This window comes from Macrobrachium rosenbergii, chromosome 48 (assembly GCF_040412425.1).
Source record: "Macrobrachium rosenbergii isolate ZJJX-2024 chromosome 48, ASM4041242v1, whole genome shotgun sequence".
Taxonomy (NCBI): Eukaryota; Metazoa; Arthropoda; class Malacostraca; order Decapoda; family Palaemonidae; genus Macrobrachium; species Macrobrachium rosenbergii.
The window spans coordinates 60,827,467-60,843,230 of record NC_089788.1 but is presented as its reverse complement, the minus strand read 5'-3'; the positions used below and the strand labels follow the sequence as shown (position 1 = coordinate 60,843,230).

Sequence of the window (15,764 nt, the reverse complement as noted above, 5' to 3'; positions counted from 1 at the left end):
TATACAACATCAGAGCCACATCCTTTGACTAGATCAAGAACGTCAAAGGTTCCATCAAGAATACAATAACAAATCACCATCCTTTGATGAGCATCTCAGGTTATGAAAAAATTAAAAAATGAGAAACTAAAGATGTTTGGATGAAAATATCTCCTAACGGGTCAACTGAACGGCTATGCTGACAACAGCCTTAAAAAGGAAATGAACAGCCACCATCCAATAAACCTGGCCCATACATCTGCCATTAACCCCATATCCCTGGGCCACAATATCCCAAACAAACGCAGCCACATTAATTCCCCTCCGAGATACCAATTAAACGCGCTGGCTTCCACTCGGGTAATGATCGTCCGAACGAAGTGAAATATTATTCAATTAAGCTTCGTTTCATTTTGGGAATTAACTGAGCTTTCGACTCTTCGGGACGGATTCAAATGCAGGACGTACCTGGAATCAGAAGTGAAGATAATATTTTGTCCTGTGTTGCACAAATAAGAAGTTATCAAAAGAAAATGAAAACCTGATAGTCCATTTCTTTCCAACGGCAAAAGGAAGAAAACAAGATTCTAAAGGATCTTCCTAAATTTAGTTGCTTCCCTTATAAAAAGAAACATAACTTTCAGACAGTTACTCGGAGAGAGCGAGACCCACTGAGAAAGGAAGGATCTTACCTTCATAAATAAAAAGCAGTAATTGCTCCATGAAATTCAAAGACAAAAGCAATAATTACTTCGAGTAGAGTTAGACACAAGAAGTAACGATCCCATGACAACCAACGGTATAAGCAATAGTTATCCAGTGAAAATGAGGCACATGAGGCAGTGATCCCCTAACAACCAAAGACAGATTACCCAGAAGGTGGTGACAGCAAAAGACAAAGGCAGTAATTATGCAGGAGAAATGAGATACATAAAGATAAAACAGAAACAATTATTGCCCTACGCGAAATAAAAAAAAATGAAATTCAAAAGCAAAAGCAATAATTGCCTATTGAAATTCCAAGAGTGCGTCCACACGTCAGTAATTTATCGCACAGACATCACAAACAGGTTGAATTCAAGTCAACGACTTATTGGTAGTCATGATAGTGCTTCATTCGATTGTCCACTATTGGCCAAAGGTTCCTTCTCCACTTTCGGCCGTTGAGGTATTTATAACCTTTTTGGGATACGTGTGAGATGTTGCCGCCGTGTGTTTATGGCGTGTTATATTGTAGTGTGGAAGCAGCCTTAGAACCAGAAGGACAAAACCAAAAATGATGAAAGAGTAATATCACAATCGTTATTGGGCTTTACGAGGGGAGCAACATAGACAGAGTGGTTCTCTTGAAATGAGGTCATGAAACACATCACAACAACACTAATTCATTCCCAGTGGAGATAGTCCAGAATATGATTAACAATCATTTTGAAATCAAATAAACTGAGAGTGTTATCTTAAAGTTTTCTTTTGCTTAAACCTTTTCATGAGAACCCAAGACACTGAACTGGATATCAGGAAATCCAGTACATGGAGGAGGTCTGCAAGGACCTGCGGTAGGATGTGATATATTCAAATAAGCAGATGTCGGGACAGCAATAGACGTCAAGATCGGTGATAAAATGCAAAGGCTTTGGATCACACTTCACTAAAATCAAGTTATGCCACATTCATTCTTCATGAGACCGATTCATTGTTATGCCTTACTCTGTTTTTGCATGATGATATCACAGATCAGAGAAAGTCGTGCTGAACAGTTAGATTTCGAAAAGCAAATGAATGTTAGAAAAACATGATTTTACTCTCCGTCACAGAGGAAAGGTAAAGATGAAGGAACCCGTGAACAAAGATGAGCACACATAAATTGTGTTTGGTGTTCTTTTGAATTCCTTTCGAGGTCTCTGGTATTTTATATCATGCAAAGACAAAACTGTAATTTCCCTTGAGGCAATTAAGCCCTGTGCTACTGATATAAACTTGAAAATTTCATGCAGCCGTTCTACAGGATTTTTACTCTTTCTCCAATGAATATACGTCCATAATCAAACATACAAGTCTTCTTATTGTTCACATACAGACGCACATACCTAAAAATCCAATGACAATTCCAACATCGGTTTCATATTTTTTAATCTATAATGATAATTCGGAGAGAATCTCATCTTTTTCATAATTCTGGCATTTCCTCCAAGGAAATCTAAATCCACTTAATCCTTTCCCCTATAACAAATGGGATTAATCAAGCGGTTCTTCATTTGATGAAATATGCTGGGGATTTTCCGAGTGATCGCTTGGCTGATTTATGTACAGTAATCATGCTAGCGTTAAAATTCTCTCACCGTTTATCAGTAATGAGTGAAGACTTACAAATAGGGTTGCTAATACGATTTTCCTGTTAATCCTATGATGTTTTCTTTACCTTGTTATCTATCTGTGCATTTCATTTGATCTCTTTATCTGTTCATATAATCTCATTATGACATCCATTAATCTTACCACATTCGAGAAAAAATTAATCTCTTAGAGCATATTAATGAATTATTATCTAAGTTTGATCATTAATTTTGTTTTCATCTGAGGAAAACCTGATGGTCAAGGCAGATTTCTGATTGCTTCTGTTGTTCAGCATTTTCTGCGTATGCTCATCGTACTTATGTATGTACACATATATTTATGCTCTTCCACACACACACACACACATATATATATGTATATATATATATATATATATATATATATATATATATATATATATATATATATATATATATATATATATATATATATACACACACACATTCAACAGGCGACCTTTGAGGAAAAATCTCTGAAGGCAACATTCCAATTACATTTACTTCTATGAGATTGTTTGCCGATTCTGGTCATCAAAACCTTTCAATTACTGATATGAACGGCGGTGAGGCCCTCTCCTCAGGAGCGGGAGGAATAGGGTTCGATTCCTAACGATGCTGGAACGTATTAGGATCGATCCGGTAAATCCATTGTGTAATCAACTATGGGGTAAATTATATATTTGGCAGTTAGTTAAGTGTGATAAGTCGCTCTCAATTAGGAGAATGGAATGGAATTATCAACCTCATCCCAAATCACTTGTTGAAAATCGCAAGGCTACCTCCATCTGGAGCCACCTTTCTGAGATATATATATATATATATATATATATATATATATATATATATATATATATATATATATATATATATATATATATATATATATATATATATATATATATATATATATATATATATATATATATATATATATATATATAATATATATATATATATATATATATATGTAATGTATATATACATATATATATATATATATATATATATATATATATATATATATATACACACGCGTGTGTATGTATGTGTACCGTACATATGTATGTGAGTGTGTTTATTTAAGGAATCAGAGTTTGGTGATTGCTGAGGTGTATGGGGGGCGAGACTTCTGTCGGATCAAAAGACGAAAGGTTGAATGATAAAACTTGCCTTCAATATCGTCCCTTGACGCGTGACGAGAGACAGCCAGACAGATTCTTCCTTTCGCAATATTCCCTCCTTTTCCTCTTTATTCGTTTTTTTTATGTTTTAGCTTTGATATTCCGTCTTGTAGTATGTGTGTTCTTAAATTATCTGTTCTCTTCTTTCTTGTTTTGCTTTCCAGTATTTTCACTCTTGATTTTGTATAATCTTTGTAGACAGTCAACTTCTTAAAACTGGTCATTCTCGGCTATTAGTAAGACCATTAATATATCGTTACCATTACCAGATCGAGGAGATGAAGCTCATATTGTTTTAACGGAAATGTCACCCCTAGGGTTCTAATAAGTTACTAAAGACTAGGGTTATTACACCAAGAGTCTAAATTCCCAGAAATGAAGATGTTGTCCATAAGAATTTGCAACAAGATGGACCATCAAGGCGTGAAGCCAATATTGTTGCAGAGTCAAAAGTCTTCAGTCATTTAATGGCATCTTCGCCATGACAGACTTCCCGTCCCTGATGAGGGAGGTAAGAAACGTAAACTTGAAAGACTAGATAAGGGGAAGTATCCGTGATGCAATAATGACGTCATGAGTCGTCACTACTATACTGCGTTATCATTGATCAGGAGGATTATAATGTCGATCAGTGATAGGGTGATGAAGAAATAAAGTCCCAAAACAAACAAACAAACAAACAAAACAACAAATAACAAGGAAACAGAGACAGGAATCATGATAAATTCACTAAAAAACTTTTAGGGGAAAATCTTGCTTTTTTATTTTACCTTGACTTAATCTTTTAAAAGTAATTTAAGACAGAAAAGCCTTTCTTGCAACACCCACAACATTCCCTAATTCGTTTTGTATTGGTAAAGGGCTTTTGTATTTTCCTTTCCTATTTAGTGCATTTCCAGTAGCAATGATTTCATCTTTTACTGTATACGTCAAAACTTTTATTAAAATGGTCGTGATACGCATAAAGATAAAATAAAGGAGAGAGGAGGCAAATGACGAATCTTTCTTTCTCTCTCTCTCTCTCTCACAAGTAAATATTGGTATTGTTTGATCCACGATTATCAGTAAGATGCCAATGGATTTGCTATCCTTTTTATCAAATAGTATTCGTTATTTTCAACATACTTTCATATCTAGCGTATTTTTTCATTCATCAAAAAATTTCTCTCTCTCTCTCTCTCTCTCTCTCTCTCTCTCTCTCTCTCTCTCTCTCTCTCTCTCTCTCTCTCTCTCTCTTAATTCTAAAATGCTTGAACAGTGTTTTTCACTACACTTTATTTGGCGTGATACTTCTCTACATTTCATCCAGTTCGCTTTCATTCAGCTGAGGTGGCTTAATTTGAGTCTCGATCGGGAATTGGGAAGATGAAAATGAAAGAATTAGCATATTTTAACTGTGCAAATCAGAGGATTCTGGACGAAGAATGAGAGTGGCTTTGGCAAGATGCTGAGACCCATTTTGAGAGAGAGAGAGAGAGAGAGAGAGAGAGAGAGAGAGAGAGAGAGAGAGAGAGAGAGAGAGAGAGGATATACAAATATGGTCTTGAAGGATGTGTAACATTTTTAGAAGTTACGTACAGGTGTCACGAAAGACCATAAAGGTAGACTTCACAGGATGAATGATGAACATAACCTCGTGCTGATTTCTAAATCACCTGGGAAGATACTTGGATGATTGTTCTCTCTCTCTCTCTCTCTCTCTCTCTCTCTCTCTCTCTCTCTCTCTCTCTCTCTCTCTCTCATTTAGTAACAGAAGAAGCAGGCGAGAACAACAAGCAAATAATTAATTGGCTTCGATCGTGAAGAGGACGTGGCCATTTGTGAGTCCCTAAATTAGGCTCATGGACCCCAGGCAAAGAAGAAATTGAGACGGACAACATAACCTCATTTTGCTTTCTCTTGCTCTGTGGAAGCTCTCAGCGCTTTAATTTTCTATCTACTTTTCGTTGTTTACCTCAGCGTGATTCATTGGAGTTGCTGGAAGGGAACAATTTGAGACTTCAGTTACAACACTTTTTTACTATCGCACCGTATATTTAGGTGTGTCTTAGGTAAGTTGAGTATACCGTAGTTTAAACAGACCACTGAGCTGATTAACAGCTCTCCTATGGCTGGCCCGAAGAATCAGATTTTATTTTACGTGGCTAAGAACCAGTTAGTTACCTAGGAACGGGATCTACAGCTTATTGTGGAATCCGAACCACATTACAACGAGAAATAAATTTCTATCACCAGAAATAAATTCCTCTAATTCTTCATTGGCCGCTCGGAGACTCAGGTGTGTCTTAGGTAAATACAGTTTATATGTGGATGAAAAGTCCCTAACATCTCACCACGCTCCGTAACACGTCGTATCCATTGCCTTCCCTCGCCAACTTCTCCTATGAATAAACAGCCAATGAATTATTAATCATCAGTTCCAGGCTCATTAAATTTTAGCTTGAAAACTATTTCTTTATGGATAACACGATAAGCGCAAAAGCAGGATCATATTAATGACTCCATTTCCTTAAGAGAATGAAACTGAGTGCCAATAAATATTTCGGAAATCCTCAGGTCCTTAGGGCAACCGGGTCATGGAGGTCGCTCCGAGAGGATATATAGCGTTGCTAATGTTGGGAAACTAAACGGACCTTCTAATCTAAAAGGTTCTTGCCGAGCCGGTACACTTCAATTGTCTGTTCCTCGGAGATATTGTCTGGAGTCCATTTACGAGATTGGAAACGCGTTGGTTAATTACGTCATGTAACCTGGCGTCGTAATTCCCTAGGTCATCGAGGACGGAGATTATCTTGGTTAAACAGCTCTTGATAGAAATTTATTAGCATTTATATCGTCGTCTATATTTGTTAACTTAAAACAACTGAATATAAGATATATTCTCAGATAACACAGGAAAGAGGGTTTAGCATCTTCCTTAAGACATTCAAAATTTGCATCTGGTCTACACCAGTCTTTTATCTTCTGTGTTTCATTTGCTCCCTTCTCCTTATAGTGGCGCCAGATAATTTGCATTTAATCAATCAGTCAGTCAGTTTCCTTCGTCAGTAATTGGGCCTCTTCTATTTGCTCCTTCAAACATGACCAACCGGACTAACAAACAAACGAAACAAACACAAACACAATACCTGTCGCTCCCAAAGCGTCAACTCGATAGAATTATGCGAATGACGTCTATCATATTACGGGGCCTATCTTTCAGGGGATTTGCTTTATTGAAATGGAATGCAAACATTTTCCCGTTTTCAAAGGACGTTTTCCTTTTGATGCTTCTGGCGGAAAACAGGCCAGAGATCATATTTTATTATCCGAGGAAAAAAGATTAAACACAATATCTGTACAAAAACTGAAAACAAAGATTATAAATTGCTATGTCAGCAACCTAACTTGTAATGGGAGGAATAATATTTCTTTCGGACATTAACTATCTCTCCCTCTGGTCATTCGCACAGCAAAGTTCATCTCGCGATCTTTTGTGGTGTAATAAATCTCCAGCAATTAACATTTTGCTTCAGCTTTATGGTGTCGCTTATCTTGTTGAAAATAACGTTCGTTTTATTCATACAATTATGAAGATTTCTTAAAGTCTCCTGTTTTTTCTCATCATTTGATTTTCTGTTTCAGAGAAGTCATAGAGGAATTATTCTCCCCTGTTTCGATTATATGATTTTATTAAATTGTGATAATTAATATTTCTTTTTATATTGTCAGTGTTTTAACAAAAGGTGGAGTTTACTGCTCAAAATTAATTTTTGAAAAATTAGTTTCCTAAAAGACATCTACAGTTCATTGTTGATTTAATTAATGTTTCATTTTTCAAGTTCAATATATTACAGTGCATTATTAATGTATTATTAATTCCCAAGTTTTAATAATTACATCAGTTTCCCCACATAACAATTGCAGAATAGTTAGCTGAAAAAATATTAGATAACATCATTGAAGTGTCCGCCTTAAAACATGAGACCCAGAAATTATTCCTCATTACCTGAACTATTAGACTGCCCGTTTTAAAGATATAAAAGTACTGAGACAAGGGGAAAATGACTTGAAAGTATCCACATATAATTCCCTCAATTTTGCCTGAAAAGAATAATATGATACAAATGAGAACGGAAGAAAACGCTGTCAGACATGACAGGCCAACATTCCACAAAACAACAACATCAAACCTTGGTCTGGAAAAACGAAACTTAGATTCGCTTCTGTTTTCTCTGAGTAGGGAAAATGCACGAAATGTCTCTGGACATTTAAAAATGCATAGGACATTTTTGCTCCGGATCTTTGCCTTTTCGAAAAGCAGACATTCTGATTTCATGGAGAGAGAGAGAGAGAGAGAGAGGACAGAACTTCATAACCTTGTAATGCGTACTTGTTTCCATTCGTATTTCTCCCTTACGCAGTATATTTTTCTTTTCTCGTCTGTGTGCTTACCGAGTAATTCTTACACTTTTAATGGTTTGTTGTCTAACTTTGACGTAAAGCCTTCTTTATGTTCCCGTTGGAGAGAGGCTGTGAACTCAAACATAACTTTCTTGTTTTGTATTGTTTCACTTGAAAAGGAACTTTCTCCCTTTTTTTGCACAAATCTCTCTCTCTCTCTCTCTCTCTCTCTCTCTCTCTCTCTCTCTCTCTCTCTCTCTCTCTCTCTCTCTCTCTCTCCACATCGTATTCTCAGTTAAAGCTCAATACAAACATTACATTAACTTGAAAAAACCTTGAACGTTTTTCACAAAATAAGTATGTTAAAAGGGTACGAAAAGATCCATACATAGAGAGAGAGAGAGAGAGAGAGAGAGAGAGAGAGAGAGAGAGAGAGAGAGAGAGAGAATCTTGAACAAAACATAAATGGAATACTAGTCTCTTTCAGTGCCATTGCTTTGCCTCGAACGATGTCTCATCGCCATTAAGTTCCTTTGATCTATTTTCCCAGAGGAATTAGCAGAGCGCCTTTGAGAAGCTTCTCATTAAATATCTTTGGTGGCAGTTTCATCCTTTTAATTTATAGGCTATTTTGGTACTGTTCTCTACGGATGCATTTAGGAAAAGACAAAATAAAACAGTCACTATCAGATTCAGCCTCTGACTTCTTCAGAACCAGAGATAAGCTTCCTGTTACTCCGTATAGTGAAGCCTCTGCCCCATTGAAGGTAGTGAGTGTGACTTGTGCCTCATGCAGCTTCAGTTTGTGAAGCTTAAGGAGTTTAGAGCACAGGAATCATTTTCCATTTCAAAAATGGAAAATGACTGAGACTGTAAATGGGCTCTTTGTCTTGCAATGAAACCGCCCTTTTTAGTGTAGAATGAATAAGAATAAAATTAATTCAGTTTTCAGTTTCTTTAGTATTTCCATATTTAATCCATTCATTTCTTTTCATTTCAGTCCTTGAATGGTGGACCTCCATGAGAAGCCCAATTTCAGTGCCATATGAGCCCCTGCGACCGTCTGGAAAGGAACGGTGTTCAGTTTCCAGGGTTGCAGACTGTCCCAGGCCATAGGTAGGCATTCATTAGAGCCGAGAAAAGTCACTTAACCTCACACGTCAATTATTAAGTATTTATAGGTCTTTTCAACTGAAAGGTTCTTCATAATGGACTTTTCTCTCTGAGCTCTTAGACTTTTCTCCGTTTATCATTAATCAGATTTCCTCGAAAGTGTTGAGCTTCAAATCGCGTGAGGACAAAAGCAATGACGTCATAGAAAGAGGAACTGTCGACGAAATTGTCCATGTCATTCAGATTTATCTCGTGGAAAAAATAAGAGAGAGAGAGAGAGAGAAAGATAGCCAAAGCAGAAAATGACATAAATAGATAGATAGATAAAGCACGTAGACCGAAAGAAGACTTGAAAGCGCCAGTTCTTACACAGACCAACAGGCACATACAGAGATTTCCTCTTATATATAACTAAACCCCCAAAACGGTACTGCGTCTGTTTATTAATTTTCTCAAAAAAAATGCAAACCAAGATTAAATAAATATGAAAGAAACAAACATTAATCAAAACATTAATCATAAGGAAAAGAAATAAAACAGAGACAGAAGAGAATAAAAGAAATTATTGCAAAAGGCTGAGAAAAAAAAGGAATTCTCATTACCCTTTGCAAGGATGTTATTCCATTGTACATTGCAGTTATTACAGCAGTGCCCCAGTCTCTCTCTCTCTCTCTCTCTCTCTCTCTCTCTCTCTCTCTCTCTCTCTCTCTCTCTCTCTCTCTCTCTTTCTTTAATGTGTGATGATGGCGTCTGAATTTTCCGCATGAAAGGGAGTAAAAGAGACGACAAAAAAATGCTACTGACATTCTGGAATGTTAAAGGACAGTTTTGATCCTTTGCCTTTTTAGAGAATGTAGAGGGAGAATTCAGTCCCAGATGTTGGAATGAAATTTTTATATATTTCGGAGGGTTCTCACTTATTGCTCTGCGTTTTCTCTATCCTCTGTAGTTATTGCTTTTTTAATATTTGATACTTTCAGATTGTGTCGCTTACTACTATAATACGTTTATTACATTTCGAGGATGATTTAAACCTTGATTTTTGTTGTTATGCCTTTGATGAGAGGTCGTTTTATCTTAGGTTGTGAATAGAAATAGACCGGCTTCTATATCTGGAAACAAACCAGATGATATTCCAGAGGCCTTCTGTTGCTTAATTAGTTGATCGCTTTTAACTGATGATAAATTGCATTACCCAAAACATTTTCCGGAGAAAACTGGGAAGATATTCTTTTGACAAAGCAGTTTCATCGACGCGTGTGAATTACTACTAATTCGGATGAAGATGACCAAAAGCATTTTCTCATCACGATTTCAAAATGAGATCGCATTCGGTTACAGGAATCAATCTAGTCCTTTTCAGGTAACAGCAACAGTCTCTCATAGGTTGATTAATTTCAAAGGGAAACGTTTACTGGATAATACGAAACGTTTGATCCAGTTCCATTTAAAAATAATCCTGTGATAAACAATACCCTGTAATATGCGGGCAGATATTGCATAATGCTGTCCAAGATTGACGTTTTAGGAGTTACAGACTTTGCCCTGTTCGTCTGTTCATTTTTTAAGAGAGTAAATTTTTGTTGAAGGGGTTAATTATATTACCTAAACTCACGGCTTAAATGCATCTCGTCTTCAGAATTACCCGGCTGGGGCTATATGTTGGGCAGGGTTAAATATAACCAGTTGCTTCACGTAGAACCATTTACTTCACTGCATGTAGGCAAGAGAAAAGAGAAGTGAAGTGTAATGAAAGAGAAAATAGTTCCTGTTGCGAAATGAATTGTTGATTAGAACAGCTGATTGACAAATATCTCTTCTACTGTTAAGAATGATTAAAGTTTACCCTAATTAATCAATTTATTTTCAAATTATACATCAGCAAAGGTCTTCGGCTCCGAACAGAGATTGTTTAATGTATTTTGCAGTTACTGACATTATTTTGTTAACTATCATAGAATGATGTCTCATCCTTTCAAGGGATTGCTTTGACAAGGAAAAAAAGAAAAGAGTAAAGTCAGACCAAAAAGAATTTCCTTGGTTTTGAGGTTACGTGGAGAGGCACCCAAGGGTAAAGCCAGATGTAAAGGTTCAAGAAGAAAGAATTACCCAGCCTTTTTGTATGGCATAAGTTCTTGAGTAAGGTTCGCTTTACTGACTTGTCCCTCAGTTCTTGCCCGAAGAATGTTGACTTTTCTGATATACCGTTGGCGTACATAAGCATATAGATGTATGTTCATAAAATAATCGATTTTGAAAGTAAATATTTTAAAATAAACCAAACGAGGAAGCAATTGAATCAGTGACTCTTCAAAGATTAACAAATTACAATATTCTGATAAATGAAATCGGTACCAATAAACAGAAATGCCAAAAGAATGGTGTTTTGCCTTGAAAGCAAGACTAGAAAGTTTATTTGATTAAACTCTCCGATTCCCTGAGGCTATGGTGGAATAACGTAATGAAATTAAGAATTCAGAAATGGAATATTCATGGATTTCGTTGCGTTAATTCCAACCCCGGAATCTGAACTACGTTCCCTCACTTGCTGTTTTATTTGTTTCTCTTTGGTGGAGTGGAGGAATTCTTCCCTTCTTTATTGGTTTAGGAGTTCTCTCTTTTGCCAGTCTTACTTTCTATCCTATTTTTGTGCAATAAGCTTTCCTCCCCTTTCTTCCTTACTTTCTTTCTTTCTCTCTTAGTCTTTGTGCCAGGGATACCCTTTACTCTTTTATTTGGAGTACCTGACCAACCCGGTGCTGCCCAGGAAAACTCTGAATGGCAACCAATAAACCTTCTCTCTCTCTCTCTCTCTCTCTCTCTCTCTCTCTCTCTCTCTCTCTCTCTCTCTTCCTTATTTTCTTTCTTTCTTTCTTAGCCTTTGTGCAAGGGATACCCTTTACTTTTTCACTTGGACTACCTGACCAACCCGGCACTGCCTGGGAAAACTCGAAAGGACATCCAATAAACTCTCTCCCTCTACTCCCTAGCACCCCCTCTACTCTCTTTCTCTCTCTCCTCCCTAGCAACCCCTCTACTCTCTTTCTCTTCCTCCCCTAGCAACCCCTCTCTCTCTCTTTAGCTCTCTCTCTCCTCTCTAGCTCTCTCTCTCTCTCTCTCTCTCTCTCTCTCTCCTGTTAATATAGTTGCTTCAGTTACAATGCCCAACAGTTTTAACATTTTATGTTTCACCCCTTCTCACCCTCCATTTCTATCAGGGCAAACTTGGACTTAAAGGGCATTGGGAGTGTCACTATTCAACTCAGCGACCTCGAATATTATGGATTAGACACTAATATCTGTCATTTTTTACATTTTATTTTTCACCCCTTCTCACCCACCCTTCCTATCGGTGCTAAACTTGGACCCAAAGGACATTGGGAGTGTCATTATTCATCTCAGCAACCTCGAAAACTATGGATTAGACACTTATATCTATCATTTTCGCTTATTTTTACATGTCACCTCCCCTCCCATCCCCAACCCCCTTCAGTGCCAGTGATGTCTTATCCACCCCCACGGTATTCTTTTCCATGCAGTAAGTCATATGTATACTGAAATGAGGTATGATAAACCCGTTGAGTTTATTAGTTACTAAGTCTGCCGACAGAACCACCCACACCCCATTTGGTGCTAGTGATGTCTTACCCCTACAGTATTCTTTTTCCAGATAGTAAGTCATCTGTATACCAAGTTTGGTTGAAATTGCTCAGTGCATTTCAGAGTTATGCCGGAACATGCACACATACATACATACATCCATTTCCACATCCATATATTATATATAGATTAAAGTTCTTTATAATTATTACAGTTTTCCTGTTCAAGTGGACAGCGGCTCTTTTAGAGGAATTTTTCCGTATGAACAAATTTTCTTCGGATTTATCATCGGATTTTGAAGTGAATTTTAGTTACTTAAACGTTTTCTTTTCTGCTGAGGTCTTTATATTGTCCTGATCTAATTAGATTTCTATCTAAGTATTAATTTACTGATTTACTTTCTGAGGAAATATTGTAAAGCAGATTATAGATAGCTCCACATCCACCTGTTGAGGGAGAATTTCTTCGGTATAATATCCATCTTCCTTCCGTCTGGCTTCTGACATAAGTTCCAGATTAATCTCGAGGGATCGTCCGTCCAATATTCCGGCCAAAAATCAAATGTTGGTGTTGGAGGGAGAAATTTGATTCTGTCCTTTTTCCTTATCGAACATCTTTCGGCCATTCTCTTGGTCTGGACTTGTTAAGATGGAGTTTTATGAAGCTCATGCCAGACTCAACCCTTTCTCTCTATTTATTCATGTATTTATTTGTTTGTTTATTTATTTATCTATTTCATGAACAACTAGGTAGATACTATTTTTAGCAGCACCATCTTTCTACTACTAATTATATAGACTGGAAAAAATATTATTTTCTGAGAAAATAATTTGTTACACAGGTCTAAAATTCATGTGATCTCGAATATTGTTTTTTTTCTTATTGAATATCTATATATTGTATCTATATATGAATCTATCTGTTCAGTGATGCATATATATGTAATATATATATATATATATATATATATATATATATATATATATATATATATATATATATATATATATATATATATATATACATATAATATATATATATGTACACATATATATACACATATATATATATATATATATATATATATATATATATATATATATATATATATATATCACTGGATAGATATTCATATATATATATATAATATATATATATATATATATATATATATATATATATATATATGTGTGTGTGTAATGGAAAGTGCACACAGACCTGCCTCCAGCCCACCTTGTAAAAAGCGTAATCAGCAAAAATTGGCCCAATGATTCATTGTTTAACCAACTTTTGACAGGCCAGAGATTACTAGCAGCCTACCGCCCATCAGTCCACCCAGTTGTAAATAAGTATCAAAGGATGCTAGTGTTAAGATTAAATGACGTGGGGCTAGCAACCTCACTCCTGAAGAAGTGCAGAGAAAGCGGAAGTTGTACTCTTCTGTCACAATCCCTCCTAGGGGAAACAGGCATATGAAATGAAACGTTTCATTTTTTGAATAATATACGTTAATTCATGACACATATGAACACCCATATATATATATATATATATATATATATATATATATATATATATATATATATATATATATATATATATATATATATATATATATATATATATATTCATATTTATTCCATAACCGTTCTTTTCATAATTCCACCAAGTTTGACCTCTTTACGAAGAAAAAATGTCTTCGATAAGACGATGAAACTTCGAAGATAGTGCATTTTTCAGTGCACAATGGGAGACTTGTCGATTTGAATTTGCCTTAAAGAAGATGACTTTCCATCAGTCTTCGAACCTATGTTTCGGAATTGTTAAACTTTGTCTGTATAAAAGAAATATTTTTTCGTCTTGAATAAAACTGCTTCAGTACGTCTCAGATAAGAACACGTGGTAGATTCCTGAAAGGTTTCTTAAAAAATTAATCACGACAACTCTCATAGACATTTCCTTGAAATACAAAACTAAATTTTCATTGGTTTACGCAGCACAAAAACTTCTAGTACTGTGGTAGTCGTTGTCATCTAATACTATACTATCATGCTTCACGGAGCGTCCTTGTATCTTGATTCGTGTGAGGGACGTTGCAATCGCGTGCGAATACCTAGTAATGCCAGAGGCTCGTGTCGTTTCGTGTGGTACTCACAGCAGGGGAAGGAGAAGCTGCGCTGTTTATGACGAGGCTTTTGAGAGTCTAAGTTGAGCTTGACATGAACAGTGACAGTCCCAAGATAATGGGTGTCATTTCCCGCCTAATGAGTTGGTGCTGCTGTTTAGGTTTGCTTGGCATCCTCTGGTAAATGAACTGGTGTAGTTAAATTCGTTGATGGGATTTTAAGAAAAAGAATGAGTGGGGGACAGTGTAGTGGGATTAGATAAAGAGGCTAAACAACCAAGCCTATTCATTGTCATAAAAGGGTAATTCAGAGTAATGTTTGCAATAAAGAATGTTCCCATATACTCACCAAGTCAATTCTTCTTTCCTGTCAACTTGTAAAGAAAGTTCACACCGACGTTTATGTTCATCCTCGCAGTCTGAAATTGATTATTGAATGTCTCCTTAAATGATATAAATTCAACTAAAAGTCAGATTGTAAGGAAAACGCAAAAAAATAAGCTGTGCTTCTTTCATGACTTTTAATCCGGGCTTTGCTTTCAGATGCAGGTAGAGGAGGAGGAAGACTTTTCAAAGCTGGCCAACGCTGCCTTGTATTGCCCATGAGGTCCCAGCTGTCTGAGATTAGCAATTGTGCACATTGGCTCATCTTGGAGGTTGACACTTCTGTCCCTCGGTAAGCACACTCAGATTGGTTTCAGGTTTGGAGTATTTAGACACGACTTTATTTTGCAAATAAATTAAGGTCCATGGCAACCACAGTGTATTTTTTTATACTGATCATGTAGTTGTATTATACTTAAGTAATATTTTTCCTTTTCATGTCTATTGTCTTGCAGCCTTTGGCATCCCTATGTGTGTTCACTTCTCAAGCAATTCCAGATCAGTGACTTGGGTCAGTTACAATGGGAAGAGAAAAAATGGTCGACCTTAAAGCTACTCCTTGCACCAGTATCTAAGGTTAGTGACTGCTATAAGACCCATACTAGTATTTTTCACTTGGGTACCTTCACAACTTATTTACGGAAG

General features: G+C 36.3%; 1 long non-coding RNA gene across 1 annotated transcript in view; it reads left to right on the top strand.

The window, feature by feature from the left end:
- LOC136831450 (uncharacterized) overlaps window positions 1–15,411 on the top strand; it is a 54,680-nt gene extending 39,269 nt beyond the window's left edge. Inside the window, exons 4-5 of the long non-coding RNA XR_010850882.1 lie at window positions 8,898–9,013; window positions 15,279–15,411. This is a non-coding gene — a long non-coding RNA (uncharacterized lncRNA). The remainder of the gene's footprint in view (window positions 1–8,897; window positions 9,014–15,278) is intronic.
- Window positions 15,412–15,764: the final 353 nt, after the last annotated feature.